Raw genomic sequence first — 5,675 nt, 5'->3', positions numbered from 1 at the left:
ATTGTCCGCTTTGGGTTGTTCGGTTCCTGTGGATACATTGGACCCGCACGGCTTTGTTTCTCCCTATCTAGCAAGTGGGTTAAGGCCCAACTCACTTAACTAGGGAAAAAGCCTCTTATGTGTGGTAGGGACTTGGGCAAGCTTATATACCACATAATTGGATATCACCTAACCGATATATTTTAACACTCCCCCGTACTTATGGGCTGAGTTATGTCAGACCCAATAAGTGAACAGGTAGAGGTTATGCCCGTTTTTAACTGGACCGAGACATGCTCCGATACCAAGTTGAAAATCTCAAGCCCTACACATATCATAAATATTATCCGCTTATATCAGGACGACACAGCTTTGTTTCTCCCTAGCTAGCAAGTGAGTTAAGACCCAACTCACTTAACTAAGGAAAATACCTCTTATGTGTGGTAGGGATTTGGACAAACTTATATACTACATGATTGGATATCACCCAACCGATGTGGTATTTTAACAGCTAGTACCCCTGTAATACCCCATCCAGAAAAATAAACATGAATCAAAATAAAAGTAATTAAGAATGTGAAATTTTACAAATGGAATTTTTGAGTTTTATTGTGGAAATTTTGATTCGAGAATGGTGTGAACGGGACTTAAAACGAATCCGGAATTGGATAAAAGCCTAATAGAAACTAGAATGACATAATAGTAAATAAGATGCTGACATTTTTGTGAATAAAACATTCAACGGGGGAGTATCGATAAATTGTTGATTGGTAACTTTGTAAATATGACTGTTGGTAGGGGTATTTTCAAAACTTCATGATAGGATGACATGTTTTAAATCAAAGCTTGGTTATTTTGAGATTTGCTAAAAAGGTGGGGGCAAGGTGGTATTTTTGTTGTAGCTACCAAATACTAGTACATGGACAAACGAAATCAGAGTTTTGAAAAAATAAATTAAAAAAAAAAAATTTCTCAAACCATTCTCTCCTCTCTCGTGCAAACCACCGGCCAACCATCAAACTTTGCCGTCCGGTCACCGTTTCAGACGGCCGACCTACCAAAGAGCTTCTCCCGACCCCCATGAGCATAACCCAACTATCCTCGCCTTAAATCGTTACCCATAGCCACCGAAATCATGCTTGGAAGCTCGCAGCCACCATGAAGAAAAAGCTCCGATCCGTCAACTCCGGCCATGGTTCAGCATGCCGTTACCACCATTCACCTCACCAGGCCGAGGAGCACCTAGCCCATCCAATTTTCGGCCAAAACAACCCCGGATGCCGGAGATTCGACTTTGACGGGAATTGGGTCCTTTTGACCCGACTTTTGACCGGGCCGAAACTGAACTTTCCGGCGACCCAAAGCTCTATTCCGAGTTGTTTCGCTGCTCTGAACGCATTGGTGACGATTTTGGATCCATACGGACATCTTTGGAGCATCCCAAGAGATACATCACAAATACCGCGTATACGTACGATATACGTGGAGGTATAATACGAAACCAAAATATAGTTTTTATTAATTGGAGAATATTATATTAATTGAATGAATGGATATTTTATATAGATTATGGTAATACACAGATGTCATAGTTGCTTTATAAAATGTATTGTTATTTAAATAAGTTTAGTAAATTTAGAATGGTTGACGAGAGTGCATGGAAACTTTGACTTTTCGTACCAGTTTGTATGGTCGATGTCGGACCACTAAATCACCACCATAATAATCACGGCTACGATATGATCATAATTGTACCACGGTGATGCCATTACTTGTTGACGTGTGAATAGTATGAATAGTGACCGAGTTGGTGACCGGGTTGCATGCATGCAACTCAATGAAATAAGTTAATGGTATTGTGATAATTTTAATCAAGGGTAATTTGGTAATATTAATAAAGGTAAAATGGTAATTTCAATTTCAAGGGTAAAATGGTAAATTGAACTAGTTAGGAATTGTGGTTGATTATTAACTAGTATGAAACAGGTGTATTGATATAGGTGATCGAGGAGTTGGACTTAACGCTGTAGACGGTGAATTATTTTATGCACTGCTATTGAGGTATGGATTTCTCACCCTTTTATTTCGAAATATTTTCAAGCCACCGAATTGCTTAAATGGTAAGTTTTGGTTTTCTTCTCAATTTTCTCCGAGAGCAAACAAGCTTTGAGGGCTTACCATTGTTTCTTTACCTACTTGTCAAAGACATATTATATGTGATTTATTTTGGTGATTATATACCTTGAAATGCTTGGTCATAAATCAAGCATTATGTAAATCTTCATGCATCATGACGAATGAATGTTTTTATATATGTGTTGCACGAATGACATGAATTGTAAGAATTTACATTAGATGCATGGTGGGTTCTGAGGGTGGTCCTGGGCTCACGTTAGGTGTTGGATGTTATTTGGGCACGTGCGTGGATGATGAATAGGAGCCTTGTGATGGTCCTAGTCCATAGGATTCCCGTAGCGTATTTATTATTGCACGTAGGCTAGTTATTTGACGCTAGGCTAGGTGTGGCAGGCTGAGATATCACTGTGGGGCCAATGGTGAGTGGTTGCGACCACATGTGTGCCAACATTCTCTCTAGTGGTTTGTGATTTACGATGTTGGATGACTGGTATTTGATATTGGTATTGGTTGGATGCTAGAGAGAGAGGTAGTGCGGGTGGATTCTCGTCGGCTTATCGCCATAGGGCGGGAATCTGATCCTCCGGCTTGGGTGTCATTGGAGGCGGATATGAAGGTTCGGTTGGGTTGATCGAGTGCATTAGTTTGCATTGCATTTTGTTGCATTGATTAAACGTTGTTTCTTCTCCAACCTTATTATTCTTTACTTGTGCTCTTGTGTTTCATCCCTACTGAGCCTTCTGCTCACCCTATCTATTTTTCTCCCCACAGGTGAGACAGGATCTAGTGCACAGGCTGCGGATCAATAGGAGGACGTGTGACGGAGGTGGCCTGGACTTTTGTGTTTATTTGACACGTGTGTGTGGATATATATATGTATGGCGTGGTGTTGGCATGTTTTAGTTGTTTAAGTACATTGATGTACTATGGTTATGCCTGGATTGATGTATGGTTTTGTTTTGTTGGCCGGGAGTGGTGACCCAGAACTACTGTGTGTTTGATGATGATGATGGGGTATGTGTTTGACGGTGGACCTACGGGTAGGTTGATTTTGATGGTATTAGAAGTGCTTTTCTTTGTGTGGGATCTATTTACAGGTTGCTTTCCCCAATTTATGGGGAGATGCTGCCGAAATTTCTAGTGAGATTATAATGGTTTGTAATGTAGCACGTGAGGTGCACGTTTTGTTTGTCCTTGTCTCTTTCTTCACGCTCCGCGGATGGGGGCGTGACAACCCCCATCTACGAGAGTTTTCATGTGGCGTGTGGTTCAAGGAGTCCTCCCAACTCAGGCCAATATGGTAAAGCGTCATATAGGTTCTTACTCTGATTGCCCCATTTGTAAGTGTCAAGTTGAATCTACTTTGCATGCTTTGTGGGAGTGTCCTTCGGCTAGGGATATGTTTTGTGCAAGAACCAAGACAATACAAAAAATGAATGGGTCTTTCATAGGCTCTTTTGTTCAATTCTGGTGTATGATCATGCTGAAGTTACCCCATCAAGATCAAGCTATCCTGGCGATTACGATGAGATTGATATGGAATCGACGTAATAATTTGTTCATGAGAATGTTTTCATGCATCCGACTCAGATTGCCCAACAAGGGGTTCTCACTGTTGATGAGTTTGCTTCCGTTAATCTGGTTCAATGTGTGCCTGTCTCGACTATATCAGATGGTGCGGCTTTGAAAGATGAGAGGGTCCTTCGAGTGATTTTATAAAAATAAATTGGGATGATGCAGTAGACAATCATGGTAACTTCATAGGTATGGGAGCTATTTATACAGATATGTATGGAGATTTACTGGCTTGTAGTTCTATGGTAAGGACGACTGCTCTTGAACCTACACTGGCGGAGGCAATGGGGGCACTTCATGCTGTTCAGTTGGTCATCAAGTTGGGGTTTCGATAGATAGTCTTTGAAGCGATTCTAGTATTGTGGTGGAGAATATTAGAGGGAAAGAGAAGTTGTTATCCCCATGGGGTATGGTAGTCATGGAGATTCGCTATTTACTTTCTTGTTTTCATGGTTGGATGGTTTGTCATGTGCGTTGAGGTGCTAACTCTGCAGCTCATTGTATGGCAAGAAGTGCTATCCAAGATCAACAAAGGAGGGTATGGATTGAAGATGGACCAGAATGTGTGTTGTCCATCGTGGAAGAGGAGAAGTTGAATTGCATATGAGGATATTGCTAGTTGTTTTCAAATGAGGGTATTGGTGTAGTGTGATGTTTGTTAACAATTCTTTAGTTGTTTTTAGTTTAACATTCTGAGGTTGTGTTCTATCCAATCTCCGCCATGTAATATACCATTTGGTGGCACGAGTGCCTCTTAATAGGCCTCCAATTCTTTTGCCCAATATGGGTTACGGAATCTACTAAGGTCATTAGACCTTTTCAAAAAAAAAAAAAAGACTTTGTTCGACCAAATAAAATTTATTCTGTCATATAATTAATTACAACACTACTACACATATTGATCAAATCAAATACAAACAACTTACATTATAGATGCACTTTTACTTTCATGAGATGGTGGCAAACCAACTCATAATAAAACCGAAGAACAAAGATACAAGTTACAAACCAAATCAACAAATGGTTTAAACATCACAAACATAAATTCACACAATTTGAGGCAATCTTCAAGAGAATGAAAAACTGATTTCACATCACATTAACCCAAGTTCCAAAGATTTTTCTCTCTGCTTTGATTTGGTATTCAGCACCATTCCAAGAAAGGATGACTCTATCACCCACTTTAAGACCTTTGGACTGAACAAATCGAAGCCAATCTCCAGAGAGAACGGGCTTAGGATTTGGATCATTTATCCGAACAGAGAGTTTGAAGCTCCACTCATAATAGCTAGGGTCTGTGGCTTGAAAGTTTGTTGAGTGAGCTCCGACAGGAATTGGAAACGCTCTTAACAAGGCAGTAGGGAATGCTAATCTGTAATCAACATCTGTTTGTGAGAGTACTTTTCTAAAGAGCTCCGCCGTTGATGAGATGAGAAGAAACCAACAAGATTTGAGAAAGAGTTGTTGTGTATAGAAGCTGATGAAGAAGATACGATTAACTTTGGGAGTGTGAAATTTAGCATGGATTATTGTGGTATTTATAGAGTACAAAAACTGGATTTGTTGAAATGATTCTCGGGCCATCACATACGATACATATCATTCTCCTACGATTTAATTTTTGAACGAAGTTTGTTTAGTGTAACTGCAGATTGTGTATGATGAACATCCAAATCGCACGATTGAAACCAATATTTGCAGCAGCTTGGCTTATTGTTTCATGCAAAAACGCATTTGTCGGCTACAAATTATTTATTTTATATAAATGAAAATGACATTTGAATTTGCACACTTTTTCTTCAAAAAAAAAAAAACCTCCGACTTTGATGTTGGACTTGAGATTTGGTTCACGTGCATATATGCTAGCCACTTGACCTGACGTTATGCAACAAGTATCACATTCATTCGAATGATACCAACTTCCAGAACTTCATTTTTTATATTATTTGTGCCTAAATTGGAAAAAAAAAACAAGAAGAAGGAAG

The 5,675-nt window shown here is 39.6% G+C and overlaps 1 long non-coding RNA gene across 1 annotated transcript; it reads left to right on the top strand.

The window, feature by feature from the left end:
* Positions 1–905: 905 nt before the first annotated feature.
* On the top strand, positions 906–3,580 carry LOC119983797. Its single transcript, XR_005464719.1, has 3 exons — positions 906–1,467; positions 1,980–2,040; positions 2,887–3,580. It is a non-coding gene; the product is annotated as an uncharacterized LOC119983797 (long non-coding RNA).
* The last annotated feature ends 2,095 nt before the right edge of the window (positions 3,581–5,675 follow it).

This window comes from Tripterygium wilfordii, chromosome 18, assembly GCF_013401445.1.
Source record: "Tripterygium wilfordii isolate XIE 37 chromosome 18, ASM1340144v1, whole genome shotgun sequence".
NCBI classification, from domain to species: domain Eukaryota; kingdom Viridiplantae; phylum Streptophyta; class Magnoliopsida; order Celastrales; family Celastraceae; genus Tripterygium; species Tripterygium wilfordii.
The sequence above is the reverse complement of the archived record's forward strand: the minus strand, read 5'-3'. Positions and strand labels throughout refer to the sequence as shown.